Source organism: Pyxicephalus adspersus, chromosome 2 (assembly GCF_032062135.1).
Source record: "Pyxicephalus adspersus chromosome 2, UCB_Pads_2.0, whole genome shotgun sequence".
NCBI classification, from domain to species: domain Eukaryota; kingdom Metazoa; phylum Chordata; class Amphibia; order Anura; family Pyxicephalidae; genus Pyxicephalus; species Pyxicephalus adspersus.
This window is the reverse complement of record NC_092859.1, coordinates 152288000-152302966: the sequence shown is the minus strand read 5'-3', so window position 1 is coordinate 152302966 and position 14967 is coordinate 152288000. Positions and strand designations below refer to the sequence as shown.

The following is a 14967-nucleotide window of genomic DNA, read 5'->3' as shown; positions in this document are numbered from 1 at the left end:
ACAATATGGTGAGCATATTGAATCAAGATGCCACTTTCCAAATGAATGCTATGGAAAAGAAGTCTAAAGAATCATCAATCAGATGTGGGATGGTTGAATTTGGCAAACAACTCAATGATTATAAAAACATACATTTTTATTAATACAAAAATAATAAAATTGAATTCACCTAGACTAGCTATGGTAGAGATCTATCTCCACAACGGAGCCACTCTGGAATATGTGAACTGGCAGATGGATATTAATAAATTGCAGAGGCACTTTCCTTTCAGAACCTCCTCAGATACTTTGGAAGACTTTAACATGGTATGGCAGGCAATCTCCTCCTCAAGGTGTAGACAAATCACTTTAAAACTCTTCCATGGTGCCTATATTTCCATTTTTCCCAAAGGGGACCACCCCATTCTTCAATTGTTCAAAATGTACCATGGTCATGGCACACCTATATCATAGTTTTTGGGACTGCTCCAAGATCAAGAATTTTTCGAAAGCGGTGGTGTAATATGCCCTGAGAACAGGGGTGTCAGGCCCTCAAGGTCCTTTATTTTTGGCCCCCCAGAGAATTCTGAAAATGAATTACATCTGGCCGGCCCGCTACTACGTTTTGCAGCGATTGATGCCGCTACTACAATTTTCGGCACTACTCACATCTATAGACCAGCGCCCTATGTGTTGCCCCACATTGTTGTTCTATTCTTATGACTGTTCTATAGACCCAAGTAATACCAGGAATTGTACTCTCGGCATCACTCGTGTCTATGGAACAGGAGGTAAGATATCTCTGACCCGCCCTACCCCCTCTCAGACATCACAGGCGCCTACAGTAACACATTGTAACTGTAGCTCTGCAGGTAAATGATAGAAGCGGCAAAGTGGTTAATTTGAATCTTCTATATCAGGCAGTACCAGCAGCAGCAGCTGGGAGGGCTTACAGTCAGTATTAGGCTGAGGATCTATTATAGTGTGCTGGAACATGCAGAGAATCTCCATTCGTTTCCTTACACATGGCAGGATCCACATGAATCTTTATGTTATTACCTTACATCCTCATTTTCTGTACATGCAATACATAGCCATTATTCCTGCACACCCACCATGTGGCACAAAGCCTAGGCAATGATCTCATAGTGCCTGACTACCAGGGGCATTGTGTTTGTTTCAATCTATTAGAGACTGCATAGTATAATATTTAGTGTCAGAGCAACTTGTGATGTGAGAGGATGAACAACACACAGCCTGCATAGTTAGATAGAAATTAGTCTTTTCAACCCTAAAGTGTGTGTAGAGGGGTTTGTTTTTGATAGTTATGGATGAAGTCGTAAACTTCCTCAATTTTTTCAATACATTTCAAGTTTGGCCCCCAACTTGGTCTAAGTTTTTAGTAGGGATGAGCGAGAATGCCTCTGGCATTCTTGAAAAAAAAAATTTATTAGGGAAAATTCGATCTCGATCAGCGAATTTACACAGTTTCGGTAAGCGAGAACGACACAATTTGCCGTGAGATCGAGTTTAAAAATATCGCACGCTCATCCCTAATTTTTAATTTCGGCCCTCTGTGTATTTGAGTTTGACACCCCTGCCTACAACATTTGATGAACCATCCACTTTTTTTCCCATGAATTCTGGAGAAACTAGACAACTAGGGCTGAGAATCACAAGGGGCTCTAGAAAACTTGGATCCATCATTTTATTGGTGGGTAGGGAAGCCATCCTGCATAAATGGATTGTCCCACATATTCATACCCTTGACCTCTTTTTAGGAAGGTTGAATTATGTGCTCTGGATCAACTGGATTGAAGCCTCTTTGGGGAGGGAGACCCGTGCAACAGCCCTTTGGAGGTTCTAGAGTCCAATCCTATATATATATTCCAATCATAGATATATAATTTATCCTCCTATAGTCTATATGGCTACATTACATACCTATATCCCCTGAAGAAGCAAATATTGGTAAATAAGTTGGGATCTCTGGGACTCTGAATCCATGTGTCACTGTACACTCTGAATAGGTTGTTGTTTATGGAGCTTTGTATGAAATTTGTATGTAATTGTTACAGTTGGTGACAACAGTACCTCAGTGTATATAGCAGAAGTAAATGTGTTATTTTGTTGTTTTTGAACAATGAACCAAAAGACCCCTCTTCCTTTTAATAGACCTCTTACTAGTCTAATAATTTTTGCTCTGGTTGGGTAATGAGCGTAAGCATAGTTATCTAAAGTAACAAAAGGCCGTCCACTGAAAATGAGTCAACAGTTGTTAAATGAAAATGATGTTCTTGATTTTTCAACGCATGTTTTTTTTCAATTTCTCAATGTGTTTCAATGTGAAAAAAACTTCCGGAGATAGCATGAAACTCAACCATAAACTATAGTTCCAGATAGCACTGACACAGATTTTGTCTATGTCCAACCTAAGAGGTAACAGCTTGACATTTTATGATTACCACTTCTACTCCTTAAATTCATGCATAGTATTCTATTGTTACAATTTATATATTGTATCCTCCTATAGTCTATATGGCTACACTAAATACCTATATCCCCTGAAGAAGCAAATATTGGTAAATAAGTTGGGATCTCTGGGACTCTACCTGAATCCATGTGTCACTGTACACTCTGAATAAGTTGTTGTTTATGGACCTTTGTATGAAATTTGTATGTAATTGTTACAGAGTTTTTCACATTGTGCCCAATAAAATAAAAAGACTGAGCCAATGGATAGGTAAACCAAAGTACCTTTGCTGTGCTCCAAAATCCAGAACTGTCATCAATACCAGCCAATGGGAGCACTTACCTTCTTAAAGTCCAACATTTACTTTAGGTACAAACTTGTAACTAATGCAAATATTGGGGTAATAAGATGTAAGTCTAGAATTCCTTTGAGCCTGTAATACTACACAACAGAGAGCAGTTGCCTGCTGTTTATCTAGAAATAGTTAACTTTAGATAGCTCAAGCAACTGGTTAGGATGGGAATACCTTTTTTCAATCTACCTGAATTCAAAGAGCAGCACTACTTAGTATACATTTCCAATTACTGCTACGCCAAATATTCTGTTCTGTTCTATAGAGAGGGGAGGACTAAGGATGAGCATAAAGCAATCAACAGTAAAATATTGGTGGTTGTTAGTAAATAGACATTAGTTACCCAACAGAAAAAATCACTAATGACCTCCTCAATAACATTAGCAGACACCTCTAAACCCTTTTTGCCTGAGACAATCAATCAATCCATGGACGCTTAGTCTTTTCTTCCTATGTGATCAGACCTCAATTTTTAAAGCGGACCTATCACCATATTTTAACATTATTAAAAGAGAGACTAATCCTTTTAATTATTAAAATATTTTGGTGTTTTTTAATTCAATTTTTGGGGGAGGACCCCTTCTTTCCCTTCAGTGTTTACCTCCGTGGCAGTGACCATTTTCAGGAAGACATGTCACCTGATCTCATCCCTACGAAATAGAGTGACATGAATCAGAAAGAAGAGGTGGCCGGGCTCGCTGTCCAATCCGTGCCAGAAAGAAGAAAGAATCCGGGATGGCGGGGAACCTGCTGGACTTGTGGAGGGATCAGAGGCTTTTAAAAAAAAAAGATAAGTGTTAATAATATTTTTTTTGAATGTTCTGCTTTAATTTATTAGCTATTATTGATATTCAGGTTTGATAATAGAATTGAACAAACTTGTTGTTTAAGCCAACTTTGGTTCTGTCCTTCAATGTGCACATCGGGTAGCTGCTGCCTGCTGTGAACATTCAAACAAGCTTGCAGGGATTACTGTAAGGAACTTACCCGTCCTGCGAGCCCGCGGCGTCCCTGGGGATCCCAGCCACAGAGGGAGACGCCGCTGTACCAGGGAGCATGGCCGAGGCTGCTGCTCTGCTCGCAGTGTGTCTCTCTCTGCAGGCGGAGGGATCAGTCCTGGCCAAACTACTGTTCAGCCAGGAGCATCCCTTGCATCTCTTTGGACGTGGTTACTGAAACTCCTGCTCTCAGCACTCCTTTGCATGTGCAAAGTAGTGCACGTCCTAGGGGTGCTGTGGGAAGAGGTGTGCGTGCTACCATGCGTGCCTCTTGTACCCCCCGTGGGCGTGGCACTCGGCTGCCTTGCCGCAGGGCGGGACATAGTTAGTTTGAATTCCCTGCGGCCAATCGGCCGCAGAGGATTCAGTTACTCTTCTATCAGACGGCGCCTGGTGTGGCGCAAGGTCATTGGTCACTCTGGCCATTTAAGGAGAGCCTGTCCTGTACACCGTTGCCCGCTATAAGCCTCTGTGAACACAGTGTGCTTGGGTGCGTCCTTGTGTTGGTTTATGCTTATCTCCTTTTGTCATCTCCATAGCTACCTGATCTGAACCTGACTCTGCCTAAACTCTGCCTGCCCTGACCTCAGATTGTTAATGACCATTCTGCCTGCTGCCTGCCCTGACCTCGGATTGTTAATGACCATTCTGCCTGCTGCCTGCCCTGACCTCGGATTGTTCTTGACCTGTCTTTGCCTTACCCTCTTGTACTTCGCTTGTTTGGACTTAACCCTTGTCGTGCTTTATGACATTAAATAAAGCGTGATTGAAGGATATCTGGAGTTGGTTGTGCTTTGTGTGCCCAGGTGCATTACAATTACCTTCTGCTGTGTACGATTAATGGGCTCACAGATGCTCAGATTGATTTGAGATTCAGTTACTCAAAATTCAAAAGTTTTCCTTACTAAGGCCATAGAGACCAAACTGAGGCCAGTTCTAGAAGTATATTCGTAGCATTTAAGACTGTTCTACCTCTGGGCCAGCATTTTGGCCCTGGAAGTAGATATAGCTAGAGGATGATCCTGAGCAGATAGTGATGTCCTTCTGAAGAGCATGGAGAAGCCATCAATGGAGGTAATATTGCTAAAATACCGAAAAGCATTCCACATTACTTAGCATGCATGCAGGTAACATGGAAAAATATATCTGTTTTAAGGTCTTGATAACCCCCTTAAGCCATTAAGCATCCAGCTTTACAACTTCTGTGACATTGTGGCTGTTCCAGAAGCACAAAATATGACTGGGTATTATAGTTTTTAAAGTAAAGACAACAGAGAATGTTTGGCCGATTGCCTTATGGGATCAGGAAGGATTTTTTTCCCCTGTTGAAGCAAATTGAGACAGGTTTTATATTTTTGTCGCCTTCCTCTGGATCAACTATACATATATGGTTTTATCTGGGATACGCTGCTTTGTTTATTTCCCTAGTGGTTGAACTTGATGGAGTTTTGTCTTTTTTTCAACCTAACTATTTAACTGTATGTAAAAGTAAACCGAACATTAAATATATTTCATGTTGAGCACACTCATCCTACCAATTCTCAGAGGAGTGAATTGGTTGTCTTATGTTGAAGTGTCCAGTGTATATTATCTGTTTGACTAGAGTTGCCCTTTAATAGGTGAAGCAGCTCGTCTTTGAGGTTTTCTGCCCATTAGAATTATTGTGAGAATTTTTTTGGAACAAAATCAAAGTCTTAAAATGTGATAAGAAGACACAAGAGCACGGTGAACCCACCATCACTATTTGCGGTTCAGGCTGAGGTCATAACCAGGACAGAATAAGAACATGACTCTGCCAATATTGGGCCCGGAGCAGACAAGCACCCTTGCTGAGCGAGGCCGAGCACGCTTGAGTCATTTCCTGAAGACAATGCAATGCCTTGGGAGTTCCGCATCCTAATTAGATTAACTGCTACTGTCGGAGCTGTTAAATCGCTCGTATTGAAGAAAGCAAATTGCAGATTGTACATATCAGTGTACAATCAAACAGAAAACAGGTGTTTGCTAATTAAAATGGAGAATTTAATGAATGACCTCAGCGGTTTTGGTGAATAAATACCATTCTAGCATCTGCCATGTATTTCTCGTCCAAATTTGCTTTCATCTTGTTTGAAAGGAACAAAGACAGGGAAAATAATACAATTACTAGAGCTCTGCGGTGGGTGAGAAGCAGCCATCACAAGTGATTTAAGGGAACGCTCTTCATCTTTTTAACGCACTGACATAATTACTGCACAGGCTAAGCCCATTACTCAATTTCATTGGGTACTTTAAAGGCCAATCGAATGTGCAGTTAATGGAGGCTGGCATCTCCCCAAGGAAGTTGTCTGCCAGTCATAATTGTACCTTTCTACAAAGTCCTCCCCTGACATCCACTGTGAGCCCCTGTGGGACAATATTATAGTATATTTGCTAAATAAAAATGAGCTGTATAGATGATATGTTAAGTAGTTCTACAACTCAAGCTGCTTTTATAGGCAATCTTTATGTACTCTCAATGCATAGATGTTTAGGTTTTAATTATATAGTTTTTCTTAAAGTCATTTATATTAGTTTCATATTTAATACTTGTCAGATTTTCTATATTTGTTTGCCACGTACAAAATGGCATTACCCATATGGCTTTTCTTTTTGCATCTTTGCATATGCATGCATACTTTTACGGAGCATCACCATAAAGTGGAACTAAAGAAAAAACAGAAAAAAATAACTTACTTTTACTCCTGCAGATTCCTTGATCCCCCTAGAACTGTCTTCCATACATTCCTGCATTGTCCTGGTTTCATGCTTCATCCCAGGGCATCCGGGCACCAGGCACCACCATCTTTTTTCCTTTTTATTGTGTCTTCTGGCTATGTCAGAAGTGATGTAGACTACTGTTTTTGTAAAAAGAAAAGTGCAAGTATTACTGCGCATGCCTGAGATCGACTGACTGCAAAGCTCCTTCTGTCCATGCCTGCTCTAAGGGCATCCGCAGAAGAAGCAGCCTAAAAGATTTGTGACGCACCTATCCCAGGGGGCTCTACGCTCCCATTCAGTCTTCAACACTGCGGCAATTAAGACAGAAGGGGAGGGGCTTAGCTTTTTTTTTTTCAAAGGCATGTAATGAAAAGAAAAAAAACACATTTTTACTTTATGTAGTGAGGTTATCATCCTTTCTAAATAAAATAAAAAAAGGATAAGTGAAAACAATCAATATTTGTGTTTGACCCTCCCACCATAGATGTTGCTTACCTCCATCCAATGGTTACGGTCCACCACAACTTGCGTATGGTTCAGTAGGATATAACCTTTTATATACTTTCTGTGCTGTATGTGCAATGGTTTCCCATTAAATATAATGAAAGAGCTTCTAACTGTGACACAATTGGAAGGAACAGATTCTACTGTCTCATTTCCTAGCTAATTGTCTCCCTGTTTGGTCTGATGTTTGAACTTCTAAAAAATTACTTATATGCTTGTAGTATATCATTTATATTATTATTAATTATATTATATCATTATTATATGTATAGCCCAACTCCACCAGTTTTGGTCCTCTTAATTCCATCCTTGATGCCCCTTTGCTTATATGTTTAAAAAATCCATCAAGTCCGCCTGGTTTAGGAATGCTACAGTTATTTATTTCCACTTCTACTTTAGAGGTGAATATGGATGGTCTCTTGTTCTGGATAGAACCTCTCTTATATACTGATGTGTGTGCCACACTGTTATGGAATACTGTGGGCCCAGGCCAACTTGAAATCATACCCCCAAGGTCATGTCCTTGTGGGTTCAGCCATTCCTTTGCATATTAGTTCTTCATTGTCTGGATAAGTGTGCTTGGTGGAGCATGCTCTTTACCTACATGTTGTGCTTTATAATGCGTTTGATGTAGCTTAGTGAATACGGTGAAGCTCTGCTGACTCTAGCTACCGGATTATGCGAAAGCAAGGATTTTTCTGAATGATGAAAACGTATTTTCTGTATCAGAGCAGGGAAAAAATTATGAGTGAACATTTATTTGTTTAAGCCTCACTTTTAGCCACTCACTTTACACCTAACATGCTTAACCTTTGACCAACCAGTGGTATTAAGGTGCATTACATAAAAATAGAACAAAAGTAGACATGGAGACTGCCACTCTTAAAGCAATATGGCAACCCTATTTTCCTAACATTAGTTACATTTTTTCTATCTCTTGCTATACTAGAAGTAGTGGCCACATTTGAGTATCCACCCTGGGGTATCTTTGTGGGATAAATTCTATACTCAACTCCACTGGCCCGCTACCATCCTGACTTGCTGCTATACCATCTCAAGCTGTACTTTGTTTATTTGTCCAAGAAATTTGCCTATCTCAGCAATTATCTTGGACAAATAACAACAGTCACATGAAATAATTCTGGACCCTCTCCTTCTCTTCTTTGGTGCCTCTACTAACCCGGTCAAAGCCTTCTTTTCTTTGGAAACTTATTAAGTATTATAAGATACAAAATTGTCACAGCCATTGAAGATAAGAGCAAGATTGTCACAGCCATTGAAGAAAAGATCATCGGGACTACAGCATAGAGTGTGACCACCTACCAGATTCTGCACGGGGACAGAAATATTTTCCACGGGACCAAGAACCAAAGTTCTTTAGTTGCTTGGTTCCCCACAGGGGCTGAAGCAACCTCCACTATGTGAGTATCAACATCTAAAAATGTTTGAATCACTCCAACTCCCCACTTATACATAAAATATTACAGACAAATCTCTCATAGGATTTTTTTCTATTTTTGTCTCTTTCTTCTAAAAAAAATATTTCCTCCTCATTAGAAAACCCTATTTATTGTACCACAGGGACAGGAAGTAAGGTAAAAAATAGAGTTGCACATAAAAAAGAAAATCGACAAGCAAGTAAGAATTTCCCTAGTCTATCTTAAACTAAAAACCTTTGTGGCTGGTAATAGGCTTGCAAAATATATGTAAAGACAAACCCTTTATGTGTGGAAAGATTGGAACTTCTGGCGTGTTTTTCCCCAGTTGGAGAGGGACACTTTCTCTTTTGCCAATGTTGATGGTCATTGTTAAAGGAACAGAATGAGCTGGCCCCTATTCTTATGCATAAACCAGTTTTGGTAATATCATTTGTGTAAGAAGTCTTTGAAGAGAAGACGGAGAAAAAAAAATTGTAGACTTAAAGATTCCCTACACTATCCAAAAGTGAAAATTGAAGAAAAAAATAGTAAAAAAAAGTTGACTTTACATACACTTTAAGCTCTCCAATAACAATCACATTTCAGCTTCTGGCTTATTAATCCGTCAAAAACTTTTTTATTACTTGATACTTAAGTAATACTTTTTTTTACTTTTTTGAAACAAACAAGATTTTCTGTAGGTGGATTTGTACCGAAATTTATTTAATTTTGAATGTAAATTAAAAGGAAAAAATTGGTTACCGAAAGAAAAACATTTCTGTTTGACCTATAATCATTTTGAAGCAACTATAGCTACAAATTACATTTTTATTCTGTGATTTGTCCTGTTTATTACGACACCACACTTGTTTTTCTGGTACAAAGTGCAGCTTCTCTTTTGTTTTTTCATTTAGCTATTTTTATTGTTTTTTTCTTCAATTATGCTAACACTACCAAAACAGTCCAATCATTTTGTGTTAACAATTTAAAATATTTCAAAGATGCTAAAAAAAGTAGCTAAAAGAGGATGGGTGATAATGGAGTTATTTAGGGCTAGAAGGCTAAATAATTGGGGTAAAAAATAAAATAATATATAAAACAATTTGGGGTAGAAAAATAGTATTACAAATGGAACTTTCATTTTTGCTGCAACATCTCCTGTGAATATTTTAGTATAAAAAGGCAAAGAATACATATACTTAACCAACTGAAAAGGAAAGTAAAAATTGTATATATTTTAAGCAAGCCTTTTAGCAGACACTGATGCTTTCACATGCTGTTAGCGCAATCAATGCCAAAATAGTTGCTCATGGTGGCTGCACTGTGCAGAATGCCATCTCAGCTGCTATAAATGTTAGTGCATCTAGACATTTACACCTGCAGGCATCATAACTAGTTCTTATATAACTGTATATGGGCTCCCTCCAGTGATTATCAGTATACAGTCAGTGGCTTTGCATAAGAACTATGCAAATTATTTTTTTTTCACAGCAGTTGTTTGGCAAAGATGCTGATTGCGTGTATTTCACATATATGTATAATTTTTTAGGAATAATATTGCTATCAGAAAAATTGGCAAAAGAAGCAGGAAAGCACAATTTAGGTAGTGGAAGAGTAAGTATAAAGCATAGCAAACCTGCTCATTGCCACAGATTGTACATGTGGGCCATCACCCTATCCCAAAATGCATCATAATATTTTTCCTTATATTCCTTATATACAACAAATGAGAATACTGGTTAGCTCCAAACCCAGTAGGGGATTTTTATTGGCATCCCTACAAAATATTATATGTTAAGGAGAAAACGGCATACTTAATTTCAACAACAATTAAAAAAAGTAAACTATTGTAAATTAAATTATAATATCAAGTATATCAAAGGTTAAAAGGGAACCAACAATTACAGTAAGATATGACAATTCAATATTTCCACTCAACGCCCTTCATAGCCACTTGTCAACTTCTTCAGGAGATATACAAAGGGACAAAAGTAAGGAAAAATACATCCCTTGCGGTGATGGAGTAGTTTTTACCCTGATAGTGTTAGTAGTGGTGCTTTATGGTCATCTTGATGATGTCAATGTGGTCAGAATGTAATCATCCTTGTAGTAGGTAAGCATGGGGATACACACATTAATGTTAAGATGAGGATCTGCTACTCTGCATGGTGGATAACCTGGCTGGATGGCACTTGTCTATATAATAAAACACCAGATAAAAGACTGGCCTTTGTTGGTGTAAAATATAACTTTTGTTGACAAATATGTCAAGATTTCCGCTACAATATTAAGTGCCACAACCCTATAATTAATAGCATACAGAGAAAGAAATGACCAAAAATAAATTGCATCTGAAAAAGAAGGGAAATTTTGCGGCTAAATTATAAAATTTTATTTTTCACAATATTATATTTAAAGACATTAAAAAATCGCACAAAAATAGATATCGACATTCTTCGATTTCAAAGTGAGATGTTAAATTCAGTCCAAAAAAAACCCAAAATAAAACCCATGGGCATTTTACAGGAGAACCTGCTTCCTTAGGGGATATATCAGTCATTGTAGATTTGAGAAAATACATTGATATAACATGTTAAACTGTTATAAGGTAATTGCATAATAAAAGTGAAAGAAAAGTAACTAAAAGATTACCCTTAAACTTCCATATGCAATACAATCAATTTCTATCAATCTCAATCACAGCTAGGTACAGGCATCAGGCCAAAACAAACACCAGATGGTTCCTTTTATCGATGGAGCACTGTACACTCAGCCCTGTTCTGTTCTATAGGGAGAGCAGGGGGGTTATGATTAAGAGGCACCCCCGTCCATCCTAACCACTGGAAAATTACAGCAGTCATCCTTTGTCAATTGTTTAGTGATCCGCCATGATCAATACAGTATGATTGCCCTTTTCTACCTTTTGTACTTGCCATAGGTCCTCTGAACTCATGATGTGAGGGCAGGGCAAGGTAAAAGAATATTACCCCCAAAGAACTATATTAGGGTAATTTGGGAAAGACCCTGACAAAAAAAAAACAACTAAATGTTTTTTTCATCCAAAAATAAGGTGTTAAAACTTACTTCTTCTTCACAAAATCATATAGATAATCCTTCCACCTAAAAGGTATCCAAGGGTTAAGATAAAGGGAAAATTGGGGTCACATGCTCAAGGTAAGTCCAGGCAGCATACCATCCCAAGTTTAGGTAACTGGCAGAATCAGCAACTGTATATCTGGTGAATTACCACACCCACAGAAGGTCAACAAGCTAAACAGTAACAGGCAAATGATGCTGTGAGTAACACAGTGCCGGAGAGAACAAACAGGGAGTGATATACTGCTGTGGCAAACAGAAAGGGGGTTGGACAAACAAATGTTGCCTAAAACAGAGGTCACCAACCGGTGGTCCGCAGGAAACTTTTGGTGGTCCACAGCTCTGGCCAGTGTGCCCCCAAGCAGGGTCAGGAGAAGGATCCCACGGGAGGGGGGGGGGCGCACCGGCCAGAGCCACAAACCATGTCCCCAATGCGAATCAAAGGCTCTAGACACAACCTGCCCACTGTCCCATCAAAGACTCAGACCTGAGATGGGAAAGTGGGCAGGTTCTGGCAACATGACGTTACTCTGGGGGAACTGTCGTCCCCATTCAGTGACACATGGCTCACCGCAAATGTGTGGTCCGAAATGGGTGAAATTAGTTGTCCGTGAAAACCAAAAGGTTGGCGACCACTGGCCTAACAGGTCCTTTTCCAAATTTTTATACTTTTAAGTTGCAGCTTTAAAATGGTTAGACGCAACAATGATCTGTATTGAATTGCTATGGAAAATCCAGTGTGCTCACTAATTTTACACCCTGCATGGTCCACAACATTAAAAGGAGTAATTCCAGTTGCAAAAACTGGCCTGTCCAAACTTTGTCTCGGTAAGTCAGTTGACTTTTTATTCAATATTTGATCAAATACTGTTCACAGGTGTTCTGCTCAGATCTATTATGATTCCAGACTCCAGTAATCCCTTGTGCTCTTGTCTGTGCCACTGTACCAATTTTCAAGTCTTGTTAGCAGTATTTCTTATATTACAGGAAGGGGATTAGCCATGTGGTGTCACTTACTGCATTATACTTTCTCTTTGAAGCCAATTACCCATGTTGCAGTTGGCTGCATATATTACATATACAAACTGCTGCATGCATCTCATAAATAAACATCAATCAACATAGAAAAAAGCCTTTACCTTTGATCCATCCAGTGATCATATCTAGCAAACCGCTTGTGTTACCTTGCTAGATATGGTGCATTTAATAAACCCACTTAACTCCATGCGTGTGTATATACTCAGCACAGTTGTATGTTTATCAGCTGGTAATAATCTGCAGTCTGCTGAGAGGAGAATTGTACATGTAAAGTATAGAAGTATGCAGAATTACAATTTATGGCACAATAATTACACTTTTATAGATGACAGGAAGAGTCCCAATGCAGAAGATGCATCAGCTCAGCTTGCCAAGTGGATTATATTGCTCATAAAATAGGACAGAGAGGTGCTCTGCTAGAACAATTATCACTTAACAATGTGTGCGATCTCCAGGCAGTCTTCATTATCAACCTGTAATTTCAAAGCGGTAAGCTGCTACCTGCAGGGCACTAACGAAAGGACAGAAAGCTGGCCACCGAAATGTTGCAGTCTGGTAAAAAAAAATAACAGAAACAACTGGGAAGGAAAAATACACATAATTTCACATATTTGTCAGGGTGCTATGAAAAAATAACAGCAACTTAAGCATTTTTTTTATGTTGCTCTTGATAACAAGGTATCATTAACACCTGAAATTGGATATAACAGATATGCATGTTGTGTAAAGAAACTACAGTGACAGGTGTGTTCCAGATATTGAAGATCGTGTGTATGACCTATTTTATACGTGATGTCTCCAAGTACAACCAAAGAGATTATAAGCATTTTTATTTTTTCTTGCCAATTTTGAAAACTATGGCCACCATTATCTAGCAATTGTGTGTTCCCCTCTCAGACCGCTGTTCCCCTCTGCTGCTCATACCAAGCCCTCCGGAACGTGGCAGCGGGAATTAATCTATTATTCTAATCTGATGAAACCTGAAACTGAGTTCAAGATTTCAGAAATGTGAACAACTAAGATATTGCTGTATTTTGAATCTGAAATTTTAAATACAGAATATGTAATTTTAGAGGTAGGAGTCAAAACGTAGGTTCAGTGGTCAGTGCTTGACATTAATGACATGGGATAATAACGCTGGGTGCCATAATTGATATTGGATTTATTCTTTAAAGGTGGGCATTATTAAAGGTGTATTGTGGTCCAAAAATGCTCCCTAGAAATATTCTTACGAACTCCTAGGCATCTAGGAAGTTTTTATCACTTGTATCAGTCTGCTGGCACCCAGGCTGTAGAACACAGTGGCCACGCAATACTTACAAGCTGTCAACCTGTTACAGCACATTAAAGTTAGAGGAACAGATTTGATTAGATTTGGATTACTTCCTGAAATTCAAATAGATTAGGAAATGTCTAAATTACATTTAATTCAACAGAACAAATTACATTTACTTTTTCTATTGTATGTCTTCATGTGTCTGCTGTACTCATGCATTGCAGTGACGGTGAAAATATTAGGGATGTACAGGGAACCTGATTTGTTTGTAGTGAAGGTAAAGCCCACTTTAACGGATTTGGGGTCTAAATACATTTTTGCGATCTTTATGGATGCAATCTTTATGGTTGCAATCTGGATGTTATCAAAAAATCCTCAAAATACCAGTTATATATTATATTGTTATAATGACCAATGATCAATAAATGATGTGATTCAAGAGTTGACTTGATTATTAGAATGAATGTAGTGGATTATATAGACTAGACCATGACTCCTTTTCCAAGTTTCATTGACTAGACCGTGACTCTTCACAGTGGCATGTACATGCAGTACAGTGTCAAATACTACTACGAGTACATCAGAGACAATCCTGTAAAATACTCAGCGTGAAGAATAGTAACAGAGAAGATAAAATACATTGCCAGTATAGCCATAGATAGGGATTAATGCAAACTGAGAAACGGTAGAGGGGACACAAGTACACCTCCCCCAAATTTGGACCTAAATTTAGCTTTAGAAACAATATTTCAAGAAGTTAAAATGCAAAATAGACTTTATTACATATTGATTTAAAGAAGAAAACATTTATTAGATAGGGGACATCTCACAAAAAGACATGCATACGAAACAGATCACATTGGGACCACAATATTGTTTGGAAAAAAGGAAAGAACCTTAATAAATCATCAGAGAACAATATCTATTCGCAGTCTAGGACCCTGCTTCTTCAGGAATGAGAAAGAAGATCATTGAAGACTAGGTATATGAAGTCACCAAACAGCCAATAATAAACAAAAGTACCAAAAGGGCCTTGGACAAATGTAATATAAAAGTCCAAATGTCTGAGTCAGATGATAAATGGATGTACAATG

At 38.6% G+C, this 14967-nt stretch overlaps 1 long non-coding RNA gene across 1 annotated transcript in view; it reads right to left on the bottom strand.

Annotated features, from left to right (window-relative positions):
• Positions 1 to 14967, bottom strand: part of LOC140322220 (uncharacterized) — a 123481-nt gene that overhangs the window by 19754 nt on the left and 88760 nt on the right. Inside the window, exon 3 of the long non-coding RNA XR_011919182.1 lies at positions 6518 to 6678. This is a non-coding gene — a long non-coding RNA (uncharacterized lncRNA). The remainder of the gene's footprint in view (positions 1 to 6517; positions 6679 to 14967) is intronic.